This window comes from Gavia stellata, chromosome 4 (genome assembly GCF_030936135.1).
Source record: "Gavia stellata isolate bGavSte3 chromosome 4, bGavSte3.hap2, whole genome shotgun sequence".
In the NCBI taxonomy this organism is placed as follows: domain Eukaryota; kingdom Metazoa; phylum Chordata; class Aves; order Gaviiformes; family Gaviidae; genus Gavia; species Gavia stellata.
This window is the reverse complement of record NC_082597.1, coordinates 68,722,956-68,740,789: the sequence shown is the minus strand read 5'-3', so window position 1 is coordinate 68,740,789 and position 17,834 is coordinate 68,722,956. Positions and strand designations below refer to the sequence as shown.

Below are 17,834 nucleotides of genomic sequence, written 5' to 3'. Positions count from 1 at the left end.
CTGTAGCAAGATTTTGAGGCTTAAGCACTATAATAACCAGATACAGAAACACAACCTTGCCATACTCTTTCCCAATAGCAAAAAACTTACAAATAGATTTCAGAAACATTTATAGATATTGAGAAGAAAGGAGACAAAGATAATAGCCCCAATCATAAAACAGCAGTTCTCAAATAAACTCAAAGGATTGCTCTATGTTAGGGAAAACAACTGTTTCTGACCTTTGATCCTAATTCTCACCTTTAGCTGGTGCGGCCAAATCAGGATGCGCAACAGGACATGAAAGAAAACTTTGGCCTTATTGCCCAGTAGGGGTGGCTTGTCCCACCTCTCATCACCTTGCAAAGAAGGAATAAAATAAGGCCCTAACCATTTGTGGAGGTGTGAAAGATGGCATCATACAGGAGTGATGATGAAAACCAAACTCTGAATACTACAGATTTCCTATCTACCTTTCATCTAAAAATCTAGTTGCAAATGAAGTTAAAGTAGTAAAAATTCCAAATTCCCAAATAATCCAAATTTTTACCTGCCCTAGTTTATAAACAAAAGCATATTAATATTGTTAATTTCAGAAAATGATTTTTTAAAAAATAATAAAACGTGTTAAAACTATTCTGCTAATCATGTCAATAGCAATTATTATGCTAATAACGTTGCCGTAACGCTTAGCCTTTTATAAAAGATGAAAGAAAAGTTATAGATGCTTAATGTAAACTATTAAGATTGCTTTTAATTATACCAATATATCTTTTTATTTGTTGTCAAGATCTTTTTTAATAAAGACCCATTACAATCTGGTGACTTAGGATCACACTGGCAAACTGTTGAGGGTAGCAGTGATACTAAATCTGCTTTACCTAATTCACCTGTTACCAGTCCTTAAGCAGACTTTATTTGTAGTAAAATAGCCTTCTCTTTTTCTTCCTGTATCTTCTTTCTAAACAACTTAATCTTAGTTAGGAATTTGTAATTGTGGCTAAAACAAAAATACTTGCTCCAAAAAGTACTCATTGAGCTCCATGTGAAATAATACATGACGAAGAAAATTTGAGAAGAACAGGATAAATGGACAATACTTTTATTTAATATTGATGTTTTGAACATATGCATCTAACATACTGGTCTTTCAAACTGAAGGCTTGAAAAAGGAAAGGACTGTTACTACTGGAGTACAGAAATTTTCACCTGGTAAAATGCTGAAAACTTTACAAATTTTATGACCTTGGTGAGCATGAAAAGATGTATTTAATATTGTAATGTTTCTGAGGATGGAGAGTGAAATAGCTTCACCAGGTACTACAGTGCTTAGATCAAGGGTGCAGGGAGATGCATACCTAAATATGTAGGATGTAGTCAGATAGCTTGCATTAGCTGCAGCTCAGCTGGACAAAGAATTTACTGTCCTGGATACTTACTTAGTAATCCCTTCTGCAATCTGTAAGAATAACTGTATATGTATTTCCTTCCTGACCTCGTTCTAAAGAGTCTGAACAATACCGTTTTGCCTCTTTTAAAAAAAACCCTTAACACATCATTTTAATAGAATGGGACCAGGAAGTGGCTACATTTGCAGTCCTGCTGACAGATCTGAGAAGACTATAGCCTCTGAGAAGCATCTCAGGGCTACAACCTTTTAATGCAGCTTGGTGGTAGCCAGCACAGCACTTTTGCCCACAGAGTTACACGTGAAAGGCATGCTGACTCCACAGCCCTGGAGCAGAAAGCACCAAGTTCTGAGGCTCTCTTTGAGAGTTGCATGGGTGAGACACCACATTTAAAAAGCTCTTGGTTTTTTTTACAGGTGGAAAAAAAAATACACTGCTCTCACTTGAAAGGCATGAAGTTTTGCTAAGGCAATGGGTGAAAATTGACTCAATGATGAGAAAGTCCATGATTGCTTTCAAATAAGTGATAGCTGGGATGGAAGAACAACTTTCACTTACTCATTACAGGTTTAGGTGAGAAGAGGGTGACTGATGTATGACCTAGCTTCCTTCTGATCCCAGTCAGTGACCAAGCTCTTGGAAATATTTATGCCAGTGAAAGCTTAAGACCTCTATTGCTGCACAGCAGAAGAAACTAGAGCATTAAAAAGACACTGCTAAGATATGATCTCTGTTCATCCCCTCAGTCATTCCAATGATTTCTAGAGTTTTGCTGAAGCTACCCATACACAGAAGTTTGCTATTATCAGGATCTCAACTGAAGCCATATATATTGTATCAAAAAATGTGAAAGAACCATGTATTTCAAGAGGAAAAGGTGTCTTTCAACAGACAAAATTGTTCACCATCTGACAGCAGAATGGACTTAGGCAATGGACTTTCTGTGGGTGGAATTTATCTCTGGATTTATGCAGGTGTTTCTTGTACACACTAAGAGAGTAAGCTTGCTGTAAGTGGACTATGAGCGTATCAAAAATCTGACAGATCCAGTTTAGAGAGTACTTGGATCCTGCCTAGATCATATCTAGAAAAACTAGCACCTTAAATTGTTCCTTGTCTTTCAAAACATGATACCACAAAGTTAGGCAATTTTTTAGACACTTTAGGATAATCAAAAGATACTCTACATACATTTATTTTATGAAGAAATACAAATATTCTGATGACTTAACGGAGACAAACAGTAGAAGAAAAGGTGCACATCAGATTCCCAGTCATAGTGTCAAGATTGTAAGTGTGGGAACAACTGATAATGGGCACATTATTATTGCCACTCTGTTTCTGTTGCTTTTGCTTTATGGAAAAGCATCCAATTTTGGATGTCTGCCTGAAACATGAAAAATATCAATAGGGTGAAGTGACAGAACATGATCCATGACCTCTGCTTTTTTCTAGCTCATGGTACCCTGGGAAAGACTGGTTGGCTTGGAGCTCTGGTAATTTTCACTTTCTTTAATCTGTTTTGATTCTAAAGAAACACTTATTCTTTTAATAGTAAACCCACAATCCTTGCTGATGATTCAGGACCAGAGCCAAGAATATGTCTGTAACAGTATCTATATAGCTATTACTCTGGTATGGAAATTGGAGGTGCCTCAAATAGCACATAAAGCATACCTTCTGCAATCAAATCCTTTGTTGCCATCTCTACTTCTTAAGTCAAAACTCCAGGACAATGAGATATGGATAACAGTCCATTACTTATTTATTGCTGAATAATCTTCACCATCATGCCTTAGAAAAAACCATCCTACTGGCCAAAACTTCAGTGCTATATCATGTGTGAGACTGGGGTGCTGGTCAAGAAATGGGATGAAAGGCATTGTGGCTTTCTAACTGTTTTTTGCAACTAGAACAAGATGAAATTTGAACCAAAATAAGAAAAATATCCTACGATGTGATACATGCATTCTAGCTAAGCTTTTGAATTCTGCAAGCTAAACGGATAATGTTTCATATGGGAGAAGCGCAGGTGGCACTGTCAGCTCTCCTGAAAGGAGACATGTCTGTAATGGTGCATTGCTGTTCTCAACAGAGCTTGGAATTGCTAAAATGCTTCTGAAAGACCAGGAAAAGCAAATATTGCCAAGTAAAAGACAAGGTTTGTGATTGCAGAGCACTACAAAACTGATGTGTTTCCCTTCTCGAGACCTCTCATCTCCAGAGAGGCCAGAAGAACACGCTGTAAGACAGGTGAGGTTGCAAGAAAGAGAAAATGGGCTGCTACAAATGGTGCTAGTAGCACATGAACAAATCTATCTTGCTGGAGTGTCATACAGGCTCAGCTTCAGTTCAGGTAAGAGTCAGTAGTATAGGCTTAGCTTCTTCAGCAAAGTGTGTGTCTTCAGTTCACAACGTTCAAGGTCCTGAAATGTCCTAAGAGGCAGGCAAAGCATATACTTGCTGCAGAACCCAAGATTGTTCATGTTTTAAAATGCTGGCTAATGCCAGAGTCACTACATAAATGTAACTCACATAAATTAGGTCAGGTATTTCAGATAGTACTAGTAGTGTAGCTGTGGCAACAGCAACTCGGCAGAGGGGAAACTGCCTATTTATCTCTCCATTTGGGCAGGTTCTGTAGCCCGTACTGAGCTGTATAGCAGCTCACAAGAGGTGAGCAGACTTTCAAACAGCCTGAATATTACCAAGGGAAACTTGAAATGGCAATAGTGTAGAAAATCTATTGAAAAGAGGTTTAGGATTTACTCTGAATTGGACAAAAAGAAGAGGATTTTTTTTTTTTTTTTTTGATGCTGAAGCCTTCCACTAAATGTGGATCATGATCATCACAGACGGGAGTGGTACCAAGACCAGTAGGTTCAATTCTTAAGAGATAATGGTGGGTATAATCTGAATATCAAGATCAACATTATTTGCTCTGTTTGCAGTCTTAAAAAAAAAAAAATGCAAAGAAAGACGGCTTTGCCTTTTTTAAATAGATGACTACAGAGTAGTTATATGGCAGCAGAGCTGCCTCTAGAGTACTTCTGATTTGTCCATGGTCTCCATTCTGTTTGCAGTTCAGCTGGGACTGACAGTTCTTACAGCTGATGCCAAGGACATAGTGATAATGAATGACTCCAACTCTGAGATACTGATGGATCCAGAGGACTGAAATGTCTTATGGAAGGCACCAATGACTGCAGAGCTGAGAAGCCATTGCAAATTGCCATAACTGAATTCTTCTGATGCCAAATATCATGAGCCTTTGAAGCATTCCTGATGAGGTTGTCCTGCTGCATTTACTGGCCATCCTAATATTTTTGTCAACACACAACAAAGAACAGTGTGCAAAGGTACATCTCCTTCAGACCTTGAACGGAAATGTCTGATTTTGGGAAGATAACTGGGCAAGATGACAACAGTTTAAACTGCAGCTTGGTTTTCAGTACAGGCCTTGAATCAAGGCAAAGCTTTAAGAATGTTTCTCAACCACAGAAACAGTCTTTTTTTCCGAATGAAAGCTTAAAAATCAGAACAATGTACTATTATACTACTACATATTACTGATACTACAACGTGTAGAAATAGAAGGCATCCAGCAAAGAAGTATTTTCTACATCTTTCTGTAGCAGACAAGAAAGGGCCTAAAGAATTGCACAGCATTTAACTTCAGTTGCTGAACAATATTTTTCTTAGAGAATACTTCAGCTGCAGTGACTTCAGTAAAAATGGCAAGTGCTACCATCTCATACATGTGCTTACAGAGGCCTTAGAAAAACACAAATGAGATTTCTTGTACAGGCTTGGGTGAGGATAAAGAAGTGATTTGGTAGTTTGAGTGACCAAGTATTTGAATGAACCTAGAAAATAAGGAACTACTGCTCATACAGATTCAGTTACCAAGTCCCTTTAGCACCAAAACACCCCGTACAGTGTAGTCAAAACCATACCACATCTCCTTGGAGTACTGCAGACACCAGTCTTGTTTCATTTCACTTCTTCCTCTTTGGTGAGCCACAGCATATTTTTGCAAATGGGGACATGAGACTTTCTAACTACTCAGTAACCCTCAGCACTGCAGGACTAATATGCTCTATTCCTGGATAATAAGCTGTAGCAGGGTAAGTCCAATAAGTAGTAATTAAAAAGGTTCATCCACAACACTAAACATGTTTTATCTACCAGGGTAGCCAAGTTTGTCCTCCGGCTTACAAACACTAGTAGAATCAAGATGTCTTTAAAAGGTTCTCTACAGCACTTGGTTTCACGAGACTATGCAATTCCTTCACAGCTCCTTCCTAGTAAAGGAGAGGAATCCTTTTGGTAAAACATAACAGAAAGTTAATTTCAAAAAGCAGTTTTTTACTTTGCAGCACAGTTCTCAGGGTCATAACGCTGGAATATTTATCAGCTGTATAATTAGAAAGAACAACAGGCTGCAAACAGTGCTGAATTAATGAGGCTTCAAAACATAAAAACCATACATATTCATTAAAAGAATATGTTTACATATATCAGAAAAAACACAAATTCCATATAGAAATATTATAAATACATTGTTCTATATAATTTTATTTCAAATTATGAGATTTCTTCCTATGTGGAGTATTTCTGGAAGTGTGGATGAGATAATATAAAAGCAGTATTGAGATCAGCAGCAGCTTTGATTTTAATGTCACTGAGGAACTGGGATAATTCCATCAGGCCTAGTTTCATTATAGGTATCATACCTGTTTTCCTTCTGACTGGCATTAAACTACAACATTTAAGGGTCTGACACAAATTTGGAGAGCTCAGATAGCTGCAAGATCATCACAATCCAGTCAGTTCCTTCAACAGAGACTACTGCTCTTTCATGAGGGATGACTGACCAGCCAGAGTTTTCAATCTGGCATATTAAGATAAACTGTAATTATGGCTGTTATGCCTCTAATACATAAGGCTTCAAACTGGAAAGGTTCTGCTGTTTCATAAACTGTTCATTCACTCTAGCGGTAACGGCGTCAGTCGCCACAGAAGGAAAGAGCTGCTACTTGCGCAGTACTTGCTTCAGTTGTCTGATTTTTGTCTACTGCATTTACTCAAAGCCTACCGAAAATGCTGATCAAGCTTTTAATGCTTTTCTATCACAGGCATTTGTAAGACTTACCATGGTGAACCATCATTACAATAAGAACTGTATTATTTGCATATAAATTAAAAAAACCTCCCATGAAGTGACAACAACATAAAGAACTAGCAGGCAAAGGGATTTGGATAAAGTATTGCAGTATTATGAGAGCTAGACAGACATGTAGGCGACAGCTTAGAAAATAAAGGTGTTAGGACACAGTACATAGTGATTTCATGAGTTTCGTAGAATGACACTGGGTGGGTCACACTTGATAAACTCTTAAAAGGTAATTAGTAATAGAACACACCAAACGATCCAATGGGACAGTTCTCCTGGCGCTGACATCACCCTTTTCATCATAAACTATGTCAACACAACTACAGTGGTAGTTCTAAACTCAACATTTTTTTCTATCTCTTTGCTGGTTATGGAACATCTTCAGAAAATTAAGAAACTCCGACTGCTCTGAACCATGTGGAGAGTAAATTCCAGTTCCTAACACCCTGAGACCCCAGCAATTAACAGTCATCATCCCGTCAGTGTGGTTACTGAACCTGCAGTACCTTGGAGGGAGGGGGCAGCTTGCAGAGCTCTGTGTATCAGAATTTGGTTCTTAAAAGTAACCTTTAAAAATACTGGCAGTTATACTAGAGAACACCATTTCAAGATCCTAATAGACCAGTACTTTACTTAATACACAAGTTGCCAAATTCTGCACCAGCTACAATTTCTGCGGTATTTAAGATGCAGCTATATGAAAAGCACAAAGTACCCTGAAGTGAGCAAAACATTTATCCAAAAGAAACAGTAGCAACCTCTTAGCTGCAAGAAGGTGGGAAAAAATGTAACTTGGCAATACGTACCACCTGCTCTTTTAATTACAGCTGGGAATAATCAAACCTCAGGCTGCAAATTAATTTCCCAAACACAGCCTTGCACCCTCAGTCAAAAGGGATAATACTACTCCTTCCATTTTTGTACTTGGTTTCCTGAATCAGCAAGTTACCTTTGCCTTGTCTGGATGGCACGTCAGCAGTCTTTCTCACCCCTGATCTACACTCTCACAGCTACCAAAAAAGTAACTGCAAATTTAAGCAAACCAAGTGAAAAGAAAATAAAAAGTTGTTTGCCAATAGCAAATTGAAGCCTCTTGAATTTACACCTTTTGACTGTTCTTTTCAATGTCATTACAAACAAGTGACCACAAGTGGAAAATAAGAGATAAAAATATAAATTCTTTGTGAACAGAGTTGTGTGGTTACAAAAGAGATGCCCCTTTAATTTTCCATTGTATGAATGGTGTGATAATAATCAATGTTAATTTTAGACACAGGAAGCATTACCACTTGTGCTGACCTTGTTTAAAAAAAAAAAGAAAAAGATACTGATAACATATTTAGACTTTCCTATACACATTTTCTCTAACATCCTAAATGTCTAGAACCACAGAAGCATCATTGCTTACTAGGATTGGTAAGCAACGCTTTTCAAAGTCCTTTCCCTCAACATACTTGATATAGTCACAAGTAATCCTGTAAATATTTTATATTACCTTTCCCATCAATGTTTTAGCCGTTCTTTTACTTAAGCTTTCCATCTTAATTTTACCACTTTGGAACCTGAGGCAAAGATCTGGAATTCCTAGTCCTGCTCGTGTCTGAGCTCTGAGCACTCAGAATTGCAGTACAACTCTAGACTGTGTCTGCCAGCATGTCCAGAAAAAAATCTAAAGCTTTCGCAGAGGGACTTTCCAACCCACTACTGATTTCCTGAACTATTTTTATTGATTAATTCCTCCAGTGAAAAAGAGGTTGCTGCACATCACAGCTGCTACAGTGATAGTATATGAGCCGTACCTACTTGCCTGTGAAGAGTGGGAGTTCTCAAAGGTGACACATTTTAGAAGGAACCTTCAACCCTGGCACCTGATGTTATGGGAGATTTGTCCCTATAAAGGGTAGGTTGTTTTTTTTTTTTTAAGACAACTTTCCTTGTGTTACCAGCCTTTGTTGCAGAAGCTGGATGAGAGACAGAAGTACTCATGAGGCTCCTGAGCTTCACAGAGTTGGCTTTTCTAAAAAGGAGGTCCTGAAACTTGTGCTGTCTTTCTTCATCTGCAGTTTAACAGCAGTGGAAATAGAGCACAAATTTAAGGTATAATTTTCATCCAGGCAATACAGGCCACCAGAATACATCCACCAGATTTTGAAAAATGACAGTTTAAGAAAAGCAGCTCTTGTTTCTTTTCCTGTGACATGGTCAAGTACAGGTTGAGCTTTAGCTTAGCACATGGTTTCACAATTGGCTTAAGCTGACACAAGACAGGGCTCTTGCTGAAAGACATGGTTCTGCCCTCCCATTTTCAGGTTCCTGCCCCCTCCTTGGTGTCAGCACCACTGATTGTGTATCCCTGCAGCCTGGCGATCCAGTTAAAACCTAGCCCTGAATAAACAGGAGGAACCCAAATCTGACCACAGGTTCCTTATCCCTGGAGGAACTGCAGTTATTCAAGATACTGTGACAGGGTCAAACCCTTAGTTGCCAAAGCCAGCACTGCCAAAACATAAGAATGGAAAGTGAATCATGGAATTCACATTGATTGTAACATATCAAATAACCAGAATGACTAGAGTGAAAACAATTGTTCTTTAATTACATCTTTATGAATCAGACTCCAGGTGAAAGATGGTAGAAAGACATTTCAGCTACATCAGTCAAACGATGACAGCAACACTGCAGTCTTAGTGTGGTTTCTGATCATGTGAAAAACCCAAGTCATGATTTATAACATAGTTGCTTTAAGAAGACTACCCAACCTTCAGACTCGAATCTCAGTACAAACTGATAAGAGAATTCACCTCCTCACTAAATGACTATCATGACTGTTATTTATGGTTAGTATATAATTCATCTCACTTCTTTCTGCATGTCTTGTTTCCATGCTTGACATACTCATTCTGATAGGTCATCATACCTTCCTTTCTTTATATTTTATCTGTATGCTCATTGGAAACCAAGGCAAAGGCATTAATTTAATTTTGGGACCATATGCACACTACCGCTAATCCTAGCCCTGTCCTCAGTGCACTGCAGTTCCGCTTCTTTTCCTCGTCTTTTTATATCTGTTGCTATAGAACATTTTATTATTTGTTTTGATTTCCTTCGGAAGGTCTAATTCAGCATGAGTTTTGCACAATTCTCACTTTATTCCTGTAATTTGTGTCTCCCAGAAACATCTGTCTTTCTCGCCCAATTTTTAAGCTGCTGCTAATTTCCTTTTGGATACAGATACACAGCCAGTTAGGTTTGTAACTCTTCCTTACACTTTCTCCCCTTTGTTTGGGATGCAAAGACCTCATAGTTTTGGATTTTTGATTTAAATAAATTCCCTGCTTCCTCTACACTCGAACCTCTGAGTCCTTCTGTCCCATTTACTTGCTACATAATATTCTTAATTTTTCAGTTTACTGCTTTGAAATTAAAAACTTTACTTGTTTAGCAGAGTGCTTTTATTTAAATATAAGTGTACTCAATTTGTGGTTACTACAGCTGAAGTTGGTTTTGGTGATGATTTCTTCTCTAGTATCATCAACAATTATTACAATCCTGAAGTCTTAAACCAACACTACTTCTTGGTGATCTAGTAAATATTGAGTTAAGAAGTCCAGCAGTTTCTCTGATTTGTATCCAATAAACAGATGTCTCCCATAAAAATCAGTTTCTCCATTGTTGTTTACATCTACTACAACTCTACACCTAAAATCCATAGCAGGCTACTATCCACTCTCTTTGTATAAATCCTTTTATGGTCCTTACTTTATTTTGACTCAAAGTAATGCTATTTCATTCATGCTATCACTTTTTTATTTCCTCAGAATCTCCAGTATTGTTAATATACGCCACCTGTACTTTCATTTCTAGCTTTCCTGAACAACTTCTGCCCACACTCCAGCTGTGAATATTCTATTTCCCATTAATTGCCATTATCCCTGTGACATCTGTTTGCATGTTACATACCAGATGCGTAGAGCTATACTTCATTTTGTTGTTCTTTTACAAACATCTCCATTTTCCTCTGCATTTCAACAAATTTTCTTGCTAGAGTTACAGATCGCTTTCATTATTTATTGTCTGTTTGACTACCAACCTGGACGTGTCTCACTTAACTTCCTCCTCCGTCTTCTCTGAGGGTTCTTTTCTATGATAGTCCAAGCCTCTCTTCCAGAACCACCTCGTCTGATTTCTAAGAGGATGTATTTCCTATAAGGTCAGACACAGTATATGGGACTGCTTGCATTAACTCTGCAAAGGATGTTTTAGCATTTGGCGGTAGTAACAACAGCAGCACTAATGCTGACATCTGTTCCATCCTAATCTTAATGCTTACTGCCTGGATTTTAGCCTTTTCTGGTTGCTGCTGCTGCCCAGGAGATGGATCGAACAGGGAGCAAAAGAAATACCTAGTGTCTGGATGCCTAGGCTCTTTCTGTCAGTTCCCTATAATGTCTAAACTATTTAAAATGATTAGATTAAAACAGACAAATTCATGGCAAGAATATACAGTGGAGATTTACACTTAGTTGTATGGAAAGATTCACAGGGGACAGGGGAAGAAAATAACAGAGGCAGGGAGAACATGAGTGAATTGGACAACTTTTAATCCTGAAACTATCCTTAAGAAATGGGTATTTTGCACAACTTCAGTAAAAATTCTGAGCATTTTCTGAAGTGTACGGACCAATGAATTTACAGGAAGATAAAAGGATGCTTCACGCAGAATAAATAGTTTAAAAACTGAGGTGGAAAGACCACCAACAAAGAAAAGTGTTAGATTTTTAAAACTAACTACCGCTAACTGCGAAACACGTAAACAAACATAGTCTATTGAAATAACAACATGGCTTAGTGGAGCTGAGTCAGGATCTGTTCTTCAAGCCTGTCACTTGTGGTTTGACCAACAGCACATCATTTAACTACCTCTGTAAATGCAAATACTACTATTTACTTAAGAGAAGAATTGTACGAGTACATCTGGTAATGCCTGTAAAACAGTGACATCCTGAGCTGAAAACAGTCAGGTCCCTTTTTTTTATTTATTGTTAGCTTAAAGGAAAAAGGGGATTGCCAAAATCTTGCACATTTCAAGCTGTCTTATTTTTGCTAAGGGTACCATGATTGCACCAAGATTTTCACTTCTTCACACAAGAAACTCGAGGAGCTACAAGGCCACAAAACTACGAAGGAAACACCTGAGAAGCAAGAGGGTTCCCCTACCACCAAATCCTGAGCAGACACACAGCAGAGAGCTCTTGGGCAAGACAAGTGAAACTGCCAGCTTGGAGCAAACCTGTGTTTATGGATTTATGGCAGCCTCCCAGTTACAGGCCCATCTGGGTTGGAGCGGGGGGAGACTGGGAAGGACCATGCGCCGGTTACATTTTTGCCATTCCTGCTGCGGTATGGCGTGAATAAATCACAGGGCTGAGGTCAGAACAGCCAGCCCATAAAGTGATTCATGGGCCCAGCAGCACATTCCCCCAGGACTATGTACTTTATTACAGTAAACCTCAGAACAAGATACAATTTCCTGTCTCAAGGAGCAGCCTTTAAATCAGGACACCTGGACAGCCCTGCAACCGCTTACAGAAACAATAGGCCTCAGCCCCACTGCTGCCTCTCCTTGCTGGCCCGCGCTTGCCCGAGGCCTGCTGCATTTAAGGCTAAATACCACCTTTCGAAACAACCTCCTTCTGCAACAGATTACTGCGGTGAAGAGACCGTGGAGTCAACGTACTGATATAATCCTACTGTTCAGCCACAGCTCCCCACCCAAGAAATAAATATTCTCCATCTGTTGTTTTTCTTTCCGTTTTAGCTTTCAGGTCTCTTCTGCACTGTAAGAATTTGACCCAAAATGTTAAGGCAACAAAGGAATCGAAAGGTAAACTCATTGGTTTCTCTGTTAGCAGGCAGATCCTTCACCGAGAGGGTTTCTTCTGCAAGCTGAATAACCTGTCGTGCAATTTAGGTTGTAATATGGATGTTATCATTGTGATCAAAGACTGTGATCTGAATTTTGGGTTTGGCACCTGGAAAGAAACTGAGGTGGTGACAGAGATGACGGTATTGTTGGACTCCTGAAACTCTCACTCTCAGCTAAGAGTAATCTTGCTCTTAGGCCACAGGTTATGTCTTCAGGAGAAAGAACAACTGATGAGTAATTTTAAGCCATGGGTATTTTCTGCTCTAAATATTCTGGGAAGCCTTACCTTTAAACACCTAAATCACATAGGCCTTCCGGGCTGCAGACAAGCAACCCGCCATGACTGCCTCCTATTCTAGTTGTCCCTCAGATAAAGGTGAGGCAGACTGTACTTCTGCTGTTCTCCATGGAAGCAACAGGACTCTCTTCAAATGGAGGCTTCTCATGTTTGCACAAAGTGGGACAGAAGAAAAACTTGCTTTGCCTCCTTCAGATCCATAATGGATCACCAGAATTAGGAGTTTCGCTCAGGTATATTTTTTCAGTATGCATCATTCCACAACGAGGAGCATGAATAAGAATAGGGAAAGAAGCTTCCCTTCAAGCATTTATTGGCAAAAGACAAGACTCTCCTATGGCTTTGCTGACAGTAAGCCAGTCTGTACAATCACTCTGTAAATAGTGGAAGAGATCCTGATTATTTTCACTCTTCAAAGTTCTTCTAAATCTTAAAACTATAGACAAAACAAGGTAAAATGTCCCTGGGAAGCTGCTTCATGGAAAACATAGCTAGGAATAAGCAGCTTACATATACTAAGACATGCCTGAAAGACTTTCAGAGGACAAGAACACAACAGAAAACGATAGAGGAGGGGAACTTTTGGGAACTGGTCAAAGCAAAAAAAAAAAAAAAAAAAAAAAAATCTAGATAAGGAAAGAGGAAAAGACAAAGATTGATAAAACAGATGTCAGTAACGCTAAACCCATCAGTTTTGTCCAAGACTGAACCCTCCTGAAGCTATTTGTTTCATGATTACTTTTCCTACAAGCGAAAACAGTTGTGTGGAAAACTACTTCTTCCACCTGCTTATTTTATTTTGTTTTATCCTACTTAAAGGATCTCCTTCACTTCTGTGGATTGTTTCAGAGCTTACAGTAGGCAGAATCAAGGCTTATTCACTGATTATATCCAGTCTGATTTCCTGTCAGAACAAATACTTACATCATATCCAGTTGCTCCCATTGAAGCCAATAACTTATTCTGGGGGGGTAGGAAAATTACATCCACTTGTGACTGAAAGCCATGAGGAACTGGGTGATATCCTTCTGTGAGTTTGTCTCGATGGTTAATAATTTTCACTGTCAGAAATTCATGTCTTTCTAATCCTAATTTTTCCGTCCTCAGTTTCTAGATAATGATCCTTGTTTTGACCGTCTCTACTAGAATAAACAGTGTTTTAATATCACTATTATTTAATTTTCTAGATATTAGAATTATACAAAGTATTGTGACAACTGCATCAACTACCCTATAAAATACAAGTTAAATCCTCATTCTATTTGTACTCATTAATTCTACTTTTATGTAGCCAAAGTCCTTTTGCTGCCAGCATCACACTGCTTTTTTCCATACCATCGCTACATCTTTTCCAAGTTATTTCTTTCAAAATAGTGTACAATAGCCTCCATATTGTTCTAGTTTATATGCCTAATGTTCAGATGCACTTTGCATAAATGATTTCATGTTAAGTAATCTAAATTGGCCTACATGTCTGTTCTCACCATTAGGTAACACTATGCCATTTTCTTTATCACCTGCAGGTTCCATTGACTGTCATTTTATACTTACTTTCAGCTCACTGATAAAATGATTAATAGCATCAAGCCTAGTACCAAAGTCTATGAAGCTGAAATATAAATATCACTGTTCAGTTTTAATTGTAATTGGTAGATGCTGACAGATAATGCTCACTTTAAGCATATTGTCTATACAGTGTTAATACATAATTTGGGAATTGGTCATTTACAGAAGTCTAATTCTATTTAATGCAAAAAGTTATTTCTATTAAACAAGTTAAATTTTTTTTTAAACCAAACTTTGGAGATAATCAAAGAATCATATCACTTTTTTTGACAATACACATCTTACACAAATCAGGTTGATTGGTATTAATTAAAAGCCTATTTTTTAATTCTTTACATTATCAGAATCTTTTATCAGCTTATTCATTACTTTGCTCACAAATTGTAACAGTTAATCAATTCATAGCAAGTTAGTCATCCTGCCTGCTATTCTGCAATACTTCCAGAAGTTTAGCATTTCCATAACTTCTAGAATTTCACCAGAATTCCAATATTTATTAAACTTTCAAGGAGCCAAAACTCCCTTCAGCCAACTTCTCCTAGTGTTCTTAGTTACCAGAAATCTTGGCGTGCCACCCCCAACACATGTATAACATCTTAAGCAGTTTCTTATATTGAAAAGAAAGAGATATGGAATGCTAGAGTGCCCTTCTAAGAAGAGAGGCAAAACCACTTCTGTTCAATTCCTGTGTGATCCAAATTAATAATAAAGGATGTCATAAACCAGTAAAATAATATTTTAGGCATACTGCAAATACCTCAAATGTCTTAATGAACTGAAGAAAAAAAGGAATAGATGATTCTTGACTTAGTTTTTACAGTAATTATAATTATGCTGGCTATTTTACTACCAACAGAATATGGCAAATTTTTATATTTGAACAGGTTTTTAATAATTTGAATGCTGGTGTTAAGAAAAAACAGTGGTCATTTCATCACCACAGCAAATATGAATGGTGTTCTCTGAAACCAAAGACAAAATTCCCATTGACTTCATATAGTAAGAGCTGTAGTAAGGGACTGGATTCCCTCTGCCTTCTAAATGGCTTTAAATATTCATTAAATATTCCTGAAAAACTATCAGCATTCCACCTATCTATTTAAATATACACATAAAATCATACTTAATAAAAAAACATTTTAAGGTTGCAAAGTGAAATTTGCAGAGGTTGAGAAATGTAACCACAACACTATCTACTTGTGGGGATGCTTTATGCTGTTTTAGTCTTTTATTAAATGAACATATACAGGTTTGACCAAAGAACCTATATGCCATTTCATCTTGAAAAGCTGATTTACCCATGATAGTAATATGTTCAGGGAGTATGGCAGAAGAGCCCCTTCAGTTGCTTAGCAAAGTCATCTGAAGATAAAATACAAATTAGCATCGGCAGATCCGTAAGAATTTTCCAGCTAATCATTTGCAGCAAAGTGCTTGACTGTGACATACAGAATGGCTTCAAGGGTGGAGTGAAAAAGCTAGTTTTGATTTTTTAGGTTTTATCTAGAATGTGTAATGCCCAATCCTATTTTCAAAAACTCTGACAGGTTATGTTTTATTATCAACATGATTTCAATGTAAAACAAAGTAGAGAAGGAAAAGGAAATATAAGCTTTTTTTTTTCCCCCTGACATGTCTTGCTTTTTTACTTACGGGTGTGACAGGGACAAAGGGAAGATATTGGTAACTAAGTAGACTAAATGGCAGAAATGAGAACGATCTCCTTTGTCCTCTCCACTTGATGGTGGTACTCGATATAATCTTCTATTCAAAGGTAATGATATCACATCTGTGTCAATCAAGACATGAGTTTGGTGTGTTTAGACCTGAGAGCTCGTTAGTGCAACAATAGCAAACGTGCCAGGGATGCCATGAAAAGCTCAGTAATGTGCCAAACTCTCTAGCTTTTCCAGGTGATTTTTTTAGGTTATAGCAAATACCAAGGGAACTTTTCTTTCCCTTCCCTCCAGACGAGTGTGTCCTTTGAAAGCGTTACCTGTGGCGTAGCGTGGTAACCAAAGTCTAGCACAAGCCATAGCAAGGGGATTAACACCGTTAACTTTCATGTGGCTCCAGAGCCGTCGCTGCACTCCTCAGAGAGATCAGCGCCTTTTCGTCTGGCTGCAAAGGGAACAGTGTGTTCAGAGATGTATGAAAGCCCCTCTTCCCCGTCAAGACGCTGACAGAGGCCAGTGCATGTTCATAGCAGAGGTCACTCTGAGGGGAGGAAAGCAATAACAACCTGACTGGAACAGACACCTTCTTCACAGAAAACTCAGTCATTTACGTTTTTGGTCTTGTACACCTCACTGCAAAAGATTTTGAAGTAGTTCATTTAAAAATAGAGCAGGGAGTCTGTTCTTGAAGCAGAAATAAAGTACACACACTAAATATAACCTATTCCAGCCTATAGAAAATACTGCTGAGAGTAATGGCCCAAAAGACTCTCTGGGAAAAAGAATGTTTTAGAACAAGGCTATCACACTGTAACAGCTTTACAACATTAAAGTCAATGGCAGTTTTTCATTAATATGGCCAGTCAATATTATTTTGTTTAAATTAGCATTTTACCATTTTTTGATGTCTTGAGTTAGCTACCTCATTGTAGACATTTTCTTCTCCTTCTCCTCTAGTTGAGACTACTGAAAATAGTTAAAGAATGCTACCTACAGGAGAATTTTTAGTTTCTATTAAACTCTTTCAGAGCAAGGAGTGATGTAGGCATAAACCAAAGCAGTGGAAGAAAAAAATGGCAGCTGAGAAGGGATCCCAGGTTCTCCAAGACAGACTCGAACGGGTAGCAGAGGACTACATGACCTCAGACAGTGCATTGCTTCCTCTCAAGAAACATGCAATTTATGACCAATAAGCTATTTAACCATGAGAAACAAGATCAGACAATTTGCCTCCCCAAAAGACACAGACAAAAGCTGTGTTTATATTAATTGACATCCTCTCCTTAATTTTCCATGCCACTGAATTACTCCAAGCCCTCATACATTCTGCGGAGTTCTCACAATCATGAAAAAACAAATTCAAATCCAACAATGTAAAATGAGTGTGTATGACACCCACCCACACATACATGGGACTTCAAACAAGCACATATGAATAAGACAATAACTGTCTCTAATTCTAAACAGCATTTTCTTACAAAGTCTGAGAACTTCTTCAGATTCAGAATAGGTAAAGTATGAATGTCCATGCTACTCAGTAATTTTGGGAGGGGAGAGTATGGGTAGAGAAGAAAGGGGTTTTTCAGTGCAATTTGGTTACAAAGCTTGTTTGCACAGGGCTGTGCTGGCCTCATGGTGACTATTCATAAGAGATCCCCAGAAGAGCTGTAAAGTCTGCCTATAGCCCAGGTGCTATAATTGCTGTCTGTCAAAACAGAGCTGTTTTCTCAGCAAACATTTCAGAATACCCAATGCTAAGTTGATTAGTTTGGGGTTTTCTAGGGAGGAGTATAAGGATGATGGC

The 17,834-nt window shown here is 38.2% G+C and overlaps 1 protein-coding gene across 3 annotated transcripts in view; it reads right to left on the bottom strand.

Annotated features, from left to right (window-relative positions):
* The window catches only part of ERC1 (ELKS/RAB6-interacting/CAST family member 1), a 291,590-nt gene that overhangs the window by 54,069 nt on the left and 219,687 nt on the right, over window positions 1-17,834 (bottom strand). The window lies entirely within an intron of this gene.